Consider the following 16919-nt stretch of genomic DNA (forward strand, 5'->3'; position numbering starts at 1 on the left):
TTGAAGGCTCATAAATATAATGCGTATCATATCACACTGACACAGGCATTAACGCCGAAAGATAGGCAAATACGGATGCATTTCTGCCAGTGGGCCTTGGAAATGATGAGAGGTAACAATGATTTTTTTTTTAGATACGTAATGTTCACCAACGAAGCCACATTCAAAAACAATGGCGAATTAAATCGTTATGATTGTCGTTATTGATCCCCTCTCAATCCACACTGGCACAGACCCGTTGACAATCAACACAAATGGTCATTAATGGTCTGGTGTTGAATTTTAAACGTTTACTTGATAGGACCGTATGTTTTTGACCGAAATGTTACTGGGGAATCTTATTTACAACTTCTCCGCGATGATTTGTTGGAGCTAATGGAAGATGTTGATTTATAAACTAGGCAATGTGGTTCCAACAGGACGGAGCAGCTCCCCATTATGCTAAAAATGTGCGGAACGTTTTAAAATTATGGTACCCTAGTCGGTGGACAGGACGCGGCGGACCAATTCAGTGGCCTCCACGTTCACCAGACGTAACATATCCTGATTTTTTCTTGTAGGGTTATTTAAAAAATATTGTTTATGAGAGACAGCCCACAACCAGAAACGATATGGAGCAACGCATTCGAAGAGCATATCAAGCCATACCACGGGATGTGCTGCTCAAAACTGTGGACAAGTTTCACAGACGATTGCCTTTATGCACTGAAGCAAATGGAGATAATTTTGAACAATTTCTTCGTTGCTAATTTCATTAATTAAGCGCCCCAAATTGTGAGAGGCAAGGGGACTCACGCTAATTAAGCACCCCAACATGTGAGAGGCAAGGGGACTCACACTAGCCGGCCGCGGTGGTCTAGCGGTTCTAGGCGCTCAGTCCGGAACCGCGCGACTGCTACGGTCGCAAGTTCGAATCCTGCCTCGGGCATGGATGTGTGTGATGTCCTTAGGTTAGTTAGGTTTAAGTAGTTCTAAGTTCTAGGGGACTGATGACCACAGATGTTAAGTCCCATAGTGCTCAGAGCCATTTGAACCATTTGACTCACACTAATGAAGCACCCCAACATGTGAGAGGCAAGGGGACACTCACTAATGAAGCACCCCAACATGTGAGAGAGGCAAGAGGACTCACACTAACGAAGCACCCAATGAGAACATCATTCTACTACGCCCATGTCGTTGTTTCTGGGCATTTAAAAGCAAGATACAGTACATTTTGTACAAAAATAGCTTAATTTGGCGTAACGAAGGAATTGGTGCACATTTTTAGCGATTTGATGCGTCTTTCTCGGATAACTCTAAATAAATCAGAGTTCTTCCCGAATTTTACTTTTTTCTCGATTTCAGCGCCATCTGTTAATGGTTTAAAAATGTTTCAGACAAAACTTGATTACTTTTTTATGGAGAATCAAAATCTGCAATAAAAAATGGGTGTTTCCATTTAAGATGTAAAAGTTGCCCCCCGCCCCACCCAAGGGGGCGAGGGCTGGGGCTCATGTGTAGTATCATTTGATGTCCCCCTTTGGGTTTACGAACTTGTCTTACCCACTATTTTTACCTGATCTATAGTTTTCGAGATAATCTCATTCGAAACTTCAGATGGACCACCCTGTATGTATGGTGTGAAAATTGTCAATTGACCCCAAATAACGAAAAGTGTGAGGTCATCCACATGAGTGCTAAAAGGAATCCGTTATACGTCAGTTACACGATGAATCAATCAAATCTAAAGGTCGTAAATTCAATTAAATTCCTAGGAACTACAATTACGATCAATTTAAATTGGAAGGAACACACAGAAAATGTTGTGAGGAAGGCTAACCAAAGACTGCGTTTTATTGGCAGGACACTTAGAAAATGTAACAGATCTATTAAGGAGACAGCCTACACTACGCTTGTCCGTCCTCTTTTAGAATACTGCCGCGCATCGTGGGATCCTTACTACATACGATTGACGGAATACGTCGAAAAAGTTCAAATAAGGGCATCACATTTTGTATTATTGCGAAATATGGGAGAGAGTGTCACTGAAATGATACAGGATTTGGGATGAACATCATTTAAACAAAGGCGTTTTTCGTTGCAGAGGAATCTTCTCACGAAATTCCAATCACCAACTTTCTCCTCCGAATGCGAAAATATTTTGTTGACGCCGATCTACATAGGGAGAAACGATCACCCTGATAAAATAAGGGAAATCAGAACTCGTACGGAAAGATATAGGTGTTCATTCTTTCCGCGCGCAATACGAGATCAGAATAATAAAGAATTGTCAAGGTGATTCGATGAAGCCTCTGCCAGGCACTTAAATGTGATTTGCAGAGTATCCATGTAGTAGTAGACATAGATGTAGAATAGCTTGTGAGATGTTACCTTCATATATCGGCATTCTTGTAATGCTGTAGTTATTGCTGTAAGTACTTCGGGTATAAAAGTTCAAATGGAGTTGGCCAGTATTCCAAAAATGATGGATAGAGTTAGGTAACTGTCACCAATAGTTAAAAATCGTGAGGCGGCCTTTAGTTTTGGATGGGCAGGAACTGCGTTTCTCATTCGCGTATCTGTTTTCGTTGTTTTATGTTCAGTTAATTTATGCAGTCTGCTAAGCTGCCCCACACTCATTCTCAAAATTCTGTTGTATTCTAGAGGATCCTCCTCCAGAAGTTCACTAAGTAGTGTAGACGAAACTTCCAGCTGCTCTCTACATTACACTCAGTACGACGTATTTGTGGTTAGTATTTCTTCGAGCTATTCACTTGAACAATATACAATTGCACTCACAGGTTCACCAAAAGCTTCCTCGTACTCTTCATCAGTCGCCTCCATGTTTTCACACAAGCTTCTCATACAAAATAGCTGCTGGCTGCGATTAGAAAAATTTCATTGGAAGCCATTAGTGCGTTTCGTGTGTAAGCCTACTGCCCCTGTCGCTTCAATGAATGCCAGTACTGCCCCTATTGTGCAGGGGGCTTTCATCCGGCAAAGCAGTCCAGAGAATAATCCAGACCGCAAACGTAAATCAGGCAATACCAAACTCCGCTACTCAATGATGTGTGACTAATGGCTTCAATGACTAGCGAGAAACTGCTTGCAGTAGGCAGGCTGCGGTATTTAGCGGTAAATGAAGATCAGAGGGGGGCCCACCTCGTGTGTTTGCACCGGATGCGTTTGCGTGTCGTGTGGGCGCGAGCCGCCACAGTCGCCTCAATCTCGTGTATCTCTTAAGTGTTCTCCGTATCGATACTAGCTACAGGCAGAGAATCTGAATAACAGTCGGGTTCGAAAGTACGCATTGACAAAGTGGGGTGTTCTCTACATTTGAAAGGGAACAATTTCATAAATACCATTTTATAAGAATGGTGTTTATAAACTATTACCGATGGTAGTACACTACTGGCCATTAAAATTGCTACATCAAGAAGAAATGCAGATGGTCAACGGTTATTTTTATTGGACAAATATATTATACTAGAACTGACATGTAATTACATTCTCACGCAATTTGGGTGCATAGATCCTGAGAAATCAGTACCCAGAACAACCACCTCTGGCCGTGATAACGGCATTGATACGCCTGGGCATTGAGTCAAACAGAGTTTTGATGGCGTGTACAGGTACAGCTGCCCATGCAGCTTCAACAGGATACCACAGTTCATCAAGAGTAGTGACTGGCGTATTGTGAAGAGCCAGTTGCTCGGCCACCATTGAACAGACGTTTTCAGTTGGTGAGAGATCTGGAGAACGTGCTGGCCAGGGCAGCAGTCGAACATTTTCTGTATCCAGAAAGTCCCGTTCAGGACCTGCAACATGCGGTCGTGCATTATCTTGCTGAAATGTAGGGTTTCGCAGGGATCGAATGAAGGGTAGAGCCAAGGGTCGTAACACATCTGAAATGTAACGTCCACTGTTTAAAGTGCCGTCAATGCGAACCGAGACGTGTAAACAATGGCACCCCATACCATCACGCCGGGTGATACGCCAGTATGGCAATGACGAATACACGCTTCGAACGTGCGTTCAACGCGATGTCGCCAAACACGGATGCGACCATCATGATGCTGTAAACAGAACCTGGATTCATCCGAAAAAATAACGTTTTGTCATTCGTGCACCCAGGTTCGTCGTTGAGTACACCATCGCAGGCGCTCCTGTCTGTGATGCAGCGTCAAGGGTAACCGCAGCCATGGTCTCCGAGCTGATAGTCCATGCTTCTGCAAACGTCGTCGAACTGTTCGTGCAGATGGTTGTTGTTTTGCAATCGTCCCCATCTGTTGACTCAGGGATCGAGGCGTGGCTGCACGATCCGTTACAGCCATGCGGATAAGATGACCGTCATCTCAACTGCTAGTGATACGAGGTCGTTGGGATCCAGCACGTTGTTCTGTATTACCCTCCTGAACCCACCGATTCCATATTCTGCTAACCGTCATTGGATCTCGACCAACGCGAGCAGAAATGTTGCGATGCGATAAACCGCAATCGCGATAGGCTACAATCCGACTTTTATCAAAGTCGGAAACGTGGTGGTACGCATTTCTCCTCCTTACACGAGGTATCACAACAACGTTTCACCAGGCAACGTCGGTCAACTGCTGTTTGTGTTTGATAAATCGGTTGGATACTTTCCTCATGTTAGCACTTCTTAGGTGTCGCCACCGGCGCCCACCTTGTGTGAATGTTTTGAAAAGCTAATCATTTGCATATCACAGCATCGTCTTCCTGTCGGTTAAATTTCGCGTCTGTGGCACGTCATCTTCGTGGTGTAGCAATTTTAATGGCCAGTAGTGTAATTTATACGCTGCAAGTTGTAAAATTGTTTGTTAACAGACAGTTGACCTCCTGTACCCTAGCGCCACTCAGCGGGGTCTTCCAATGTATTAGCTTTGACCACTCGAAAGGTATGTTACACATTGTAGAGAAATTCCTTTTTTTTTTTTTTGAAACATTGAAAAGTGATTTCCATGAATTGTTTACTGATGCATTGTTTTATACGACATATCGATGAAAATGTAATAGTAAAAAAACAAATGCAACGGGTACCACGCATGCAGCGGCGCTTGGCGATTTAGTCCCGTTCTAGCAGTTTGCACTTGTCTCGTGATTGGGAATGTCAACGAGATAAAATGTTTCTAGCTGTGAAATGTAACATTTTTTTATATCTTTCTATACGAGTTCTGAAATGACGGAAATGACGGAATGTCGAATCGCTTAAGGCGATTTTGGAAATAATAAAAATGTGGTCAAGACATCTGAAAGTTATTAAAGTGAATCAATGCCAAGTTGGTAAAATTTACCATGACATGACACAGTTGTCATCTGGCGTGCACGCTTCCAGTGTAGTCAAGCAAACCTGAATGACGAAGAATGAAAAGGCAGACCATCCCTCTGTGAAGAACAGGGAGTTGCAAGAGAAGTGGAGCCCCTAGTGTTCGAATATCGATTATGATTGAGGTGATAAGGCAAAAGTGAAAATCTGTCACGGATGTATTTCAAAAACCTTACGCGACATTTTGAAAATGACGAAAGTCACCGGCTGCTGGGTACTGCGACTCTCGCACCTATTCGGAGGCATGCCGAATCGTGGCAGCAGCAGAAATGTTGCAGCTGTCACAGGGCAACACATATGATTTCTTTAGTCGCCTAATCACCACGTACGAATGCTGGGTGTGTCATTATGACCACGAGACAAAGGAGCAAACCAAACACTGGAAACCTATGGATACATCACCGCCAAAAAAAGGCGAAGACACAGCCATAATCGGGCAAGGCGATTCTGAGTCCTTTTTGGGTGCCATGGTGTGGTGCTAATACAAACATCAAAAAACGTTTAGCATCACCCCGGTTCCCAGAACTCCTGAAGATAGACGTTGATTGTGGATATTGTATCACAGACTCAGTACCTTTGTTCACTGATGTCACTAAACCCGCCCAACGATGTAAACAACCAGGCATGAGCAGCGGCTATTAGACGGAGGGGGTCAGACGGCTGATCAGTTCCAGTCATTCCACCAGGAAGGAGGTACACGGCTCGTGTTGTCTGTAGTTCAACCATGCCTAGACGGTCAATACCGCGGTTCGATCGCTCCGCATTGTTACTTTTGCCAGGAAAGGCTCTCAGCAAGGGAAGTGTCCTGGCGTCTCTGGAGGAGATACAGAGAGACAGGAACTGTCGATGACATGCCTCGCTCAGCCGGCCGCGGTGGTCTCGCGGTTCTAGGCGCGCAGTCCGGAACCGTGCGACTGCTACGGTCGCAGGTTCGAATCCTGCCTCGGACATGGATGTGTGTAATGTCCTTAGGTTAGTTAGGTTTAAGTAGTTCTAAGTTCTAGGGGACTGATGACCACAGCAGTTGAGTCCCATAGTGCTCAGAGCCATTTGAACCATTTTGAGCTTCGCTCAGGCCGCCCAAGGGCTACTACTGCAGTGGATGACCGCTACCTGCGGATTATGGCTCGGAGGAACCCTGACAGCAACGCCACCATGTAGGATAACGCTTTCCGTGCAGCAGCAGGACGTCGTTTTACGACTCAAACTGTGCGCAATAGGCTGCATGATGCACAACTTCACTCCTGACGTCCATGTTGTGGTCCATCTTTGCAACCAAGACATCATGCAGCGCGGTACAGATGGGAAGAACAACATGGCGAACGGACCGCTCAGGATTGGCATCACGTTCTCTTCACCGATGAGTGTCGCATATGCCTTCAACCAGACAATCGTCAGAGACGTGTTTGGAGGCAGCCCTGTCAAGCTGAACGCCTTAGACACACTGTCCAGCGATTGCAGCAAGGTGGAGGTTCTCTGCTGTTTTGGGGTGACATTATGTGGGGCCGACCTTATGCCGCTGGTGGTCATGGAAGGTGCCGTAAAGGCTGTAAGATACATGAATGCGATCCTTCGACTGATAGTGCAACCATGTCGGCTGCATATTGGCGAGGCATTCGTCTTCATGGACGACAATTCGCGCCCCCATCGTGCACATCTCTTGAATGACTTCCTTCAGGATAACGACATCTCTCGACTAGAGTGGCCAGCATGTTCTCCAGACATGAACCCTACCGGACACACCTGTGATAGATTGAAAAGGGCTGTTTATGGACGACGTGATCCACCAACCGCAGGCCGCGATGGTCTCGTGGTTCTAGGCGCGCAGTCCGGAACCGTGCGACTGCTACGGTCGCAGGTTCGAATCCTGCCTCGGGCATGGATGTGTGTGATGTCCTTAGGTTAGTTAGGTTTAAGTAGTTCTAAGTTCTAGGGGACTAATGACCACAGCAGTTGAGTCCCATAGTGCTCAGAACCATTTGAACCATTTTTTGATCCACCAACCACTTTGAGGGATCTACTCCGAATCGCCGTTGAGGAGTGGAACAATCTGGTCCAACAGTGCCTTGATGAACTTTTGGATAATATGCCACGACGAATACAGGCATGCATCAATGCAAGAGGACGTGCTGCTGTGTATTATAGGTACATGTGTGTGCAGCAATCTGGACCACCACCTTTGAAGGTCTCGCTGTATGATGGTACAACATGCGATGTGTGGTTTTCATGAGCAATAAAAAGGGTGGAAATGATGTTTATGTTGATCTCTATTCCAATTTTCTATATAGGTTCCGGAACTCTCAGAAGCGAGGTGATGCAAAACTTTTTTTGGTCTTTGTAGATTATAAGCCATCAGAGTAGCATACTAACAAAATATCGTGACGGGGTTGTGGCAGGCTGTGATGATGAGCCGTTGAGAAGGTGTTGAAGAGTGTCTTTTTGGTTCACAACACTCCACAAACGGCTTCTTTGAACTATCAGAGCTTGCCCCACGCCATTGTTCTCCTGACATGGTACCCAGCGACTTCTTCCTCTATCTTCAGATGAAGAAACCATTACGAGACAGCAATTTACAGAATGATAACGAGGTGAATTTCAAGGTGAGTTGTTCCTTGAACAGCCAAATTGCATGTTTCTACACTCAAGGTCTTCGCCAACGTACCCATCCGTGAGAAAGATGTCACGTTGAAGGATGGGTATGTAGAGAAGGACTAACATCATCACCATATTTGATGGTCACAGCTTGAATGTTTCGAGGGGATAATTATAATTTTGTGATGTCATCCGAAGAATGGGGTCCTGTGGCAAAGTTGGTACCTCGCAACGGAATCACAAGTAAGCATTGTCGCTGCCAGAAGCAACGACCAATGAGAGACGTCGGCGTAGACACACCCTGAAGAGTTCCATACGAACCCCTGCAGCATGCTTGCTAACGTCAGTATGGTGTGCTGCCCAGACCAGTCTGCTGTCATTGCCGAAGACGACTGCATTGTTTCGCTACCGAGCCAGCAGTGCGGGACTTCAGTTAGACTGAAGCATGCAGCAAAATTAATAGTCAGTTGCATTTTGAGAGAAAAGACTATTATCTTGTACTGTATCAAATGATAAGTTAGTGCTCAGTTACAGTAGTAACTACATGATATTCCTGTGGACATGGATGGTTTTAAAATTATGTGTTTCATCTTGTTCAAGTTACAATAAAGTAATCTAATATTTTGTGTGTGTTTAGTATCCAGTCGGCCTCCACCAGAATTAAATCTAAGAATGCACCACTGTGCCGACGAGTGTTATTTTATCTGGCACAACAAATTGTATGACTACCTCTCGTATTACCATATGGACCAAATGCAATGCAGACCAGGACACTCAAAAGAATTATAAAAACGGAATAAATCATTGTGTTGAAATAACCAATATGCATCTTTATACAAGGGCATACTGAAAAGTAATGCCTCCTAATGTTTTATGTGAAAACTCTTTGAAGCTTTTTAAATAAAGCAAACTTTATTAACAGTATACGTCTCATTCTTCATGTATTTGTTGTCCTCTGCCACTAGACGGCTTCGATTTGTAGAGTGTAACGTAGTGGGCGGGATTTGCGCATGTTTAAAATTGAAATAACGTGCCGAAGAATTCAGTGCTGACAGCGAATCGAACACCAAAAATATCGTCATTGACTACACACGATGAGACGTTAACTATCGAATTCTTTTCCACAACTAGCTGAGAGTGGCATGTAAAATGACGTGACTTAAAGGTCTGTCTCTCACTGGGATTCAAAACCCTCACATATCGTTATTGTTGACAATGAATGAAGAGACGTTAAACATCAAAATTATTTTCCACCAGGAGTTAGATATATTGATGCTACAGCTTGAAATGAAATAATGAACATTTTTGTGTCGGACCTGGATTCGAGCCCAAACACGCGAATTACGTGGCGACTTTGAGGAGTTTGGAATCTTGAGTAAACAACGAATTAATGGGGTTTTACTGTCACTGATGGATCAGATCCTTTGAAAGGGAAGATCCGAGTTCAAACCCAGTCCAGATCCAATATATTCAATATCTCAAACACAAATAATAGATGCAGTAAGTGTCCTGTCACTTTACTTGATGTTTGGTTACGACAGCGTGCTGAAAAGTAATGCACATGACAACTCTTACAGTTTTTTCAATAAAACAAACTTTATAAACATTCTACATCTTTATTCTTCGTGTCTACATATTTGTTTCTCTACATAGTCACCCTGGTGACGAACATACGAGGGTGAGTCAAATGAAAACCTTAAATTTGTAATAACAAATCGAAATGTCTCGCCGTTATCCGGTAAGTTGGTAAGCGTGCTACAAAAAGCGTGCAGAATGGTCTGTAGGTGGCAACATAGTGCAGATGCACACATACCGTCGCAGAATCAGTACAAAAATGGCCACCCCACTTATTACTTGCACCAGGGAAGAACAGCGTTCTGTTATTCGGTTTTTGCGCAGTGAAGGTGTGAAACCTATTGAAATTCATCGACGAATGATGCATGTTTGTCACAGCAGCAAATCTACGAATGGAGTAGGAAGATCGCAAATGGTGTAGCTTCAGTGGAAGATGCTCCTCGTCCAGGCCAGGCACAACGAGTTGTGACTCCACAGAACATTGCAGCAGTTGAAGCCATAGTGAAGGAAAACCGCCGAGTGACACTGAATGACATTCCAGCATGATGTGCTCCAGTTTCACGAAGTGTCTGCATGATGGGTGCCACGGCAGCTGACTCCTGAAATTAGAGAACGACGTGCTGATGCTTGTGAAGAACTTCTTCGGCGCTTTGAACGAGAAGGTGATGGCTTCCTTGCAAGGATCGTTACTGGGGACGAAACCTGGGTTCACTTCCACCTACCGGAAACGAAGAGAGCGAGCAAGGAATGGCGCCGTTCTTCATCAGCAAAACCAAAGAAGTTTCGAACAGAACCATCAGCAGGGAAGGTTACGCTGACTCTGTTTTGGGACGAAATAGGCGTCATTTTAGAGCATTACATGCCTAGAGGGACCATTGTCACCAGTGCATCACACACAGATCTCGCCGCCGGCCGGAGTCGCCGAGCGGTTCTAGGCGCTTCAGTCTGGAACCGCGCGACCGCTACGGTCGCAGGTTCGAATCCTGCCTCGGGTATGGATGTGCGTGATGTCCTTAAGTTAGTTAGGTCTAAGTAGTTCTAAGTTCTAGGAGACTGATGACCTCAGATGTTAAGTCCCATAGTGCTCAAGCCATTTGAACAGATCTCCTAAAAAATCGTCTGCGGCCTGCAATCAAATCAAAGCGACGTGGATTGCTGTGAGCAGGTGTCCTTTTGCAACATGACAATGCAAGTCCCCACACTGCCCGTACAACAGTAGCAACAATCACAGACCTGCATTTTCCGTGTCTTCCTCATCCACCATACTCACCAGACCTTGCCCCAAGTGATTTCCATATATTTGGACCACTCAAACACGCAATGGGAGGAAAGAAGTTCCGTTATGATGAAGAGGTACGCCACGCGTGCATGAGTGGTTGCGCGGACTACCAAAAGAATTTTTTTCTAAAGGAATTTATGCACTTTGTAAGCGCTGGAGATCTGGCATTGAGCGTGGAGGAGACTATGTTGAAAAGTGATACAGCTTTGTACCACTTCTGCACAATAAATAATATTTAAAAAAATATCTAAGGTTTTCATTTGACTCACCCAACGAGAGATCAGTTTGTAGATACTGTCACAGTAGAATGTTTTGACTTTGTTCATGGAGCAGCAACCTCATTTACGCCTGCACGCTTCATCACTATCAAAGAGAACTCCTCGAAAGTGTTTATTAAGATTTGTAAAACAGGTGAAAATCGGGTGGGGCCAGATCAGGAGCGGATGTAGGATGATCGATGACAGCGAAGCAGAGGCGTTGGATTGTGGCAGATGTCGCAGCGTTTGTGTGTGATTTGCCATTGTCATGCTGAAGGAGAGGGTGACCCATGTGTGGACGAACTCTTCGAATTCTAAACTCGATTAGAGCACGCTGTTTCTCACGCACCTATATAGTTACGCTACATACCGGCATCGAGTAAAACAGAAGTAATATCCGGCGTTCCCCGAGGAAGTGTTACAGGCCCTCTATTGTTCCTGATCTATATTAACGACATATGAGGCAATCTGAGTAGCTGTCTTAGATTGTTTGCAGATGATGCTGTCATTTACCGTCTTGTAAAGTCATCAGATGATCAAAACGACTTGCAAAATGATTTAGATAAGATATCTGTATGGTGCGAAAAGTGGCAATTGACCCTGAATAAGTTCAAGTGTGAAGTTATTCACATGAGTACTAAAAGAAATCAGCTAAATTTCGATTACGCGATAAGTCACACAACTCTGAAGGCTGTAAATTTGGCTAAATACTTAGGGATTACAACTACAAATAACCTAAATTGGAACGATCACATAGATAATACTGTGGGTAGAACAAACCAAAGACTGCGATTCATTGGCAGAACACTTAGAAGGTGCAACAGGTCTGCCGGCCGAAGTGGCCGTGCGGTTCTAGGCGCTGCAGTCTGGAGCCGCGAGACCGCTACAGTCGCAGGTTCGATTCCTGCCTCGGGCATGGATGTGTGTGATGTCCTTAGGTTAGTTAGGTTTAACTAGTTCTAAGTTCTAGGGGACTAATGACCTCAGAAGTTGAGTCCCATAGTGCTCAGAGCCATTTGAACCATTTGCAACAATTCTACTAAAGAGACTGCTTACACCACGCTTGTCCGCCCTATTCTGGAGTACTGCTGTGCGGTGTGGGATCCGAATCAGGTGGGACTGACGGATGACATCGAAAAAGTACAAAGAAGGACAGGTCGTTTTGTATTATCACGAAATAGGGGAGATAGTGTCACAGACATGATACGTGATTTGGAATGTCAGTCATTAGAACATAGGCGCTTTTCGTTGCGACGGGATCTTCTCATGAAATTTCAATCACTAGTTTTACCCTTCGATTGCGAAAACATTCCGTTGGCACCTGCCTACATAGGGAGAAGTGATCATCACAACAAAATAAGAGAAATCAGGGCTCGCACAGAAAAATTTAAGTCCTCGTTTTTCCCGTGTGCCGTTCGAGAGTGGAACGGTAGAGAGACAGCTTGAAGGTGGTTCATTGAACCCTCTGCCAGGCACTTTATTGTGAATAGTCGAGTAATCACGTAGATGTAGATGTATATGTTACACGCTTTAGATCGGAGCAAAGGGCTGCAAATATGTAGACATAAAGAATAAAGAAGTAGAATCTTGATTACAATTGTTTTATTTAAAAAGCTGTAAGAGGTTTCGCATAAAAATTCGGAGGTGTTGCTTTTCAACATGTCCTAGTAGAATAATTAGACAAAAATGTACAGAAAACATACAACATTGGCTCAAATGGCTCTGTGTACTATGGGACTTAACTTCTAAGGTCATCAGTCCCCTAGAACTTAGAAGTGCTTAAACCGAACTAACCTAAGGACATCACACACATCCATGCCCGAGGCAGGATTCGAACCTGCGACCGTAGCGATCGCGCGGTTCCAGACTGTAGGGCCTAGAACCGCTCGGCCATCCCGGCCGGCACATACAACATTAATTACGTCGGTTGCGTAGTTGGGGCAGTGAAAATTATTACTCCTACTTGTATAAGTTCTGCACAGTAAATTACGACAGGAGTGTAATACAGAATCTGTAACTTTAGTATACACTAACTTTAGAATGTGCACACTTCGTTAATATTCGTATTAACGTATAACCAATGTGTGTAAAATACCGAAAGCTGAGTCTTACCTTTTCTGTCTGCTAAAATTACTGGTGCTGCACGAAAAATATGCTGTGTCAATCAAAACCTGGGGTTGCAATGTGCGATCCATTATATCCTTTAACTGTCGCTGTTAGAAAGGCCACGTGCAAAGCAGCTTTAAAGCAAGTGTTGTATCGGTTTATCGATTGCATAGTTAATATTGTGGAGTGGCGGACGGTGTACCGCCTTTGAATAAATGAGCAACTGCAGTGTCTGAATGGACACTGTACTCATAAAAGACACATAAACGTGCCTTATCGCCGGCGGCGGCGCGCCGACCGTGAGATCGGAACGAACTTGCTGCGCTGGCCTGTGGCCTACATTCCGGCAGCGCAGCGAGTTTTGGAAAAGAATTAACGCTGCGCTAATTTAGCCGTACTGCGCTCCGGTTAACAGAAAGGACAAAGAGCAAGGTACACAAAACCTAATGTGCCATTCTCTTTTCCCGTTGGGGCAGCGCATTTACTGGCCTCTCAGTTGCCACTGACTGAAAAATTTAAAAAATGCGACAGAGAAAATAATTAACAAAAGTATTTGACGGGTGCTGTATAGGCTTGGTAGCAGACGTTGTCGCCGCTTTACGAAGTGCGGACACGTAATTCAATTTTGTGTTTCGCAGTTCAGCTGAAAGTCACTTGACAAACTCAAAATTCTCAATAGCCTCAATCGTCAGCAACTATTGAACTCCACAACCACTGCAGAATGCGTGGCAGCTGCCAGACATCTCCGCCTTTCGTCTTCATTTTTCGAGAGCGCAGATACTCGTAATGGGCCTTACAGAAGGAAGACAAAATCTACAAAATACAGATTTCGTCGACCTCCAGTGTATTAGGTGGGTTGCACTCAAATGTAGCTACGATTCCGCCTTCCAAATAGATAGAGGTCAAAATTTATGATAAATGAACTAATCCGGACCGGGTGAAATCGTCGATCAACAGAAAGTAAACAAATTTTGTTTGTATCTGTGGAAGCTAACAGTTTCAGAGAAATCGAACAGAGAGGCTCTAGCCAGCCACTGCACATATACATGGGGAGGGAGTTATGTTTTCGTCAGTAGGAACGATGGGGTAGTTATGAACGTAGCTACCTACGATCTTTAATGTCATGGGCCAGGTTCTAGATCTGAACTGCTTGTTTCTCTTTATTTGTCCTGTAGTTTTCTATCAAAATTTATTCAAAAAATGGTTCAAATGGCTCTGAGCACTATGGGACTTAACATCTGAGGTCATCAGTCCCATAGAACTTAGAACTACTTAAACCTAACTAACCTAAGGACATCACACACATCCATGCCCAAGGCAGGATTCGAACCCGCGACCGTAGCGGTCACGCGGTTCCAGACTGAAGTGCCTAGAACCGCACGGCCACACCGGCCGGCCAAAATTTATTAACCTTTGAGAAAAAGTGAAAATGAAAAACCGAGTAAGAATAGTGAGCGGTTTTTGCTGATGTACATGATACTGTACATCACGCCCGTATAGTTGCTTTTCCTGGCGACAGCTTGTTTTCACTCATTAGCCTCTCTTCGATCAAAGTAACGTTCGTGAGTGGTCTCAGTACCGCAGCCTGTTATGTCCCACGCAACATTCATTCACTCCTATCAGCCAAAATCCATGCCAGCCTGCTGCTCACAGATTAGCAACCCCACAAGCGCCGAATCAACGACAGCCTCAAGGTCATGCTGAACTTATAGATAAGATAATAAATGTGATTGATATTGTCATGCAAAACATGAGACAAAATAGTGCTATGAACAATTCCGATATCCGGCACCTCGTTACTGGCATATTTCAATCTCTCCCTCCATAACTTATGGCGGCTTTAAAAGTAATGCAGTGGAATGCGAGATCGGCTAATTCTAATAGAGAAAGCTTGCAACGAGAACTGTTCGTAAGTCAGCCTGATATCGTTCTGTTATGTGAAACTTGGTTCAAATTCGAACGAACTGTTCCCTTTCAAAATTATTCTATAGTAAGGGAAGACCGTCTCGATGGGTGGGGCGGCGTAGCTATATTGGTAAAAACTTCGCTGCCGCATCGACCACACCCGTTACACGTACCTGTCACCAACCTTGAATTAGTTGCTGTGGAGTTACGAACTGCCCACAAAACCTTTACAGTTGTCTCGTTGTATAACGCTCCCCACCACAGTATCGTGGAAGACGACTGGAGAAATTAATAAGTCAGCTTCGTCCTCCCTTTATCGTACCTGGAGACGTGAATGCCCACCATGTAGCGTGGGGAGGAGACGTGACAGACAGGAACGGCGGGACCTTGACAAGCGTTATCGAAGATAATAACCTAGTGATACTCAACGATGGCTCTCCTACTATGATAACTTTACCTCTCCGTAGACCCTCCGCAGTTGATGTAACTCTTTGCACCCCCTGCTTTACTGAAGTATCTAATTGGTGCGTTAAAAAGGATTCAATGGGATCCGATCATCTCCCAATAGTTTCACATTAACATCAACGTCGATACTACGCACATCTGTTACTCTAATAGTCCGTGGAAAATCAAGGAAGCCAATTGAGCCTCTTATAAGGAAACGGTTCGGCGGGCACTCGCAAATACGAGACGTGACTTACGGGACGAAGATGCATACCCAGTTTTACTCAATGCTATGAACGTCGCAGCTGGCATCAGCATCCCTAAGAAAACAGAGTTTACAGTAATGAAGACCCGTTCTCCTCCTTGGTGGAATTCTGAATGCTCTCGGGAAGTTGCGAAGCGACGACTCGCCTTGAAAACCTATCGTCAGAATCCTTCATTGGACAACTTCTTGGCTGTGCAAAAAGTGAATGCGCGTGTTAACAAATTCCTGAAGAAAACCAAGAAGGACAATTGGAAACAATTTTGCCTGTCCTTAAATAATGAAACCAGTATGGCAAGCATCTGGCATAAAATAAAAGCTTTTAGAACAAGAAGACTGTCTTCCTCCTCTCCTGCTACCACGGCCTGGTTAGAGGAATTCATAGATACAATCGCTCCTCCCACGGTGCCATTTTTAAACCATCGGTTCCCTGCTGAAGAAGACCGCTATCATGTTCTCCTTCGTCCTTTCTCTAAAGAAGAACTCAACAAAGCTATTAAAGTATCGAGCGACAGTTGCCCTGGCATTGATCATATACACTACTCTATGCTTGCACACCTGCCTATAGAAGCGAAAGACTTTCACTTGAGCATTTTTAATCAGTACTGGATGAAGGAACACCTCATATCAACATGGAAGACGCAAGTAATAATTCCAATTCTCAAAAGTGGTAAAGATCCAAATGTCGGTACTAATTATCGACCTATTGCCTTGTCGTCGTGTGTTGCAAAAACACTGGAACGAATGGTAAAAAGGAGACTAGAATGGTGGCTTGAAAAAAGTAATTTGTTGCCTCGGAGTCAATACGGCTTCAGAAAAGGCAAAGGGACCATGGATAACCTGTTTTTGCTTAATATGAATATCACGTCAGCCTTTCAAACGAAAGAGACAGTAGTGGCAGCTTTTGTTGACGTTAAGGGTGCATATGATCACGTACAAATACCGATACTCTTGGACAAGCTGGCAGGATTCGGAATTCCTTCACGGATGATCTACGGTATCAATACCCTGATTACTCAAAGAACGATCTACGTCCGTTTCAAAGGTACCATGATCGGACCTTTTTATGTCTGCCAGGGCTTGCCGCAAGGTGCAATTTTAAGTCCTCTCCTGTATACTCTATATACGCACGACCTAGAACACATACCTACTCCCCCCCCCCCCCCACAAAAA

This window comes from Schistocerca nitens, chromosome 3, assembly GCF_023898315.1.
Source record: "Schistocerca nitens isolate TAMUIC-IGC-003100 chromosome 3, iqSchNite1.1, whole genome shotgun sequence".
In the NCBI taxonomy this organism is placed as follows: Eukaryota; Metazoa; Arthropoda; class Insecta; order Orthoptera; family Acrididae; genus Schistocerca; species Schistocerca nitens.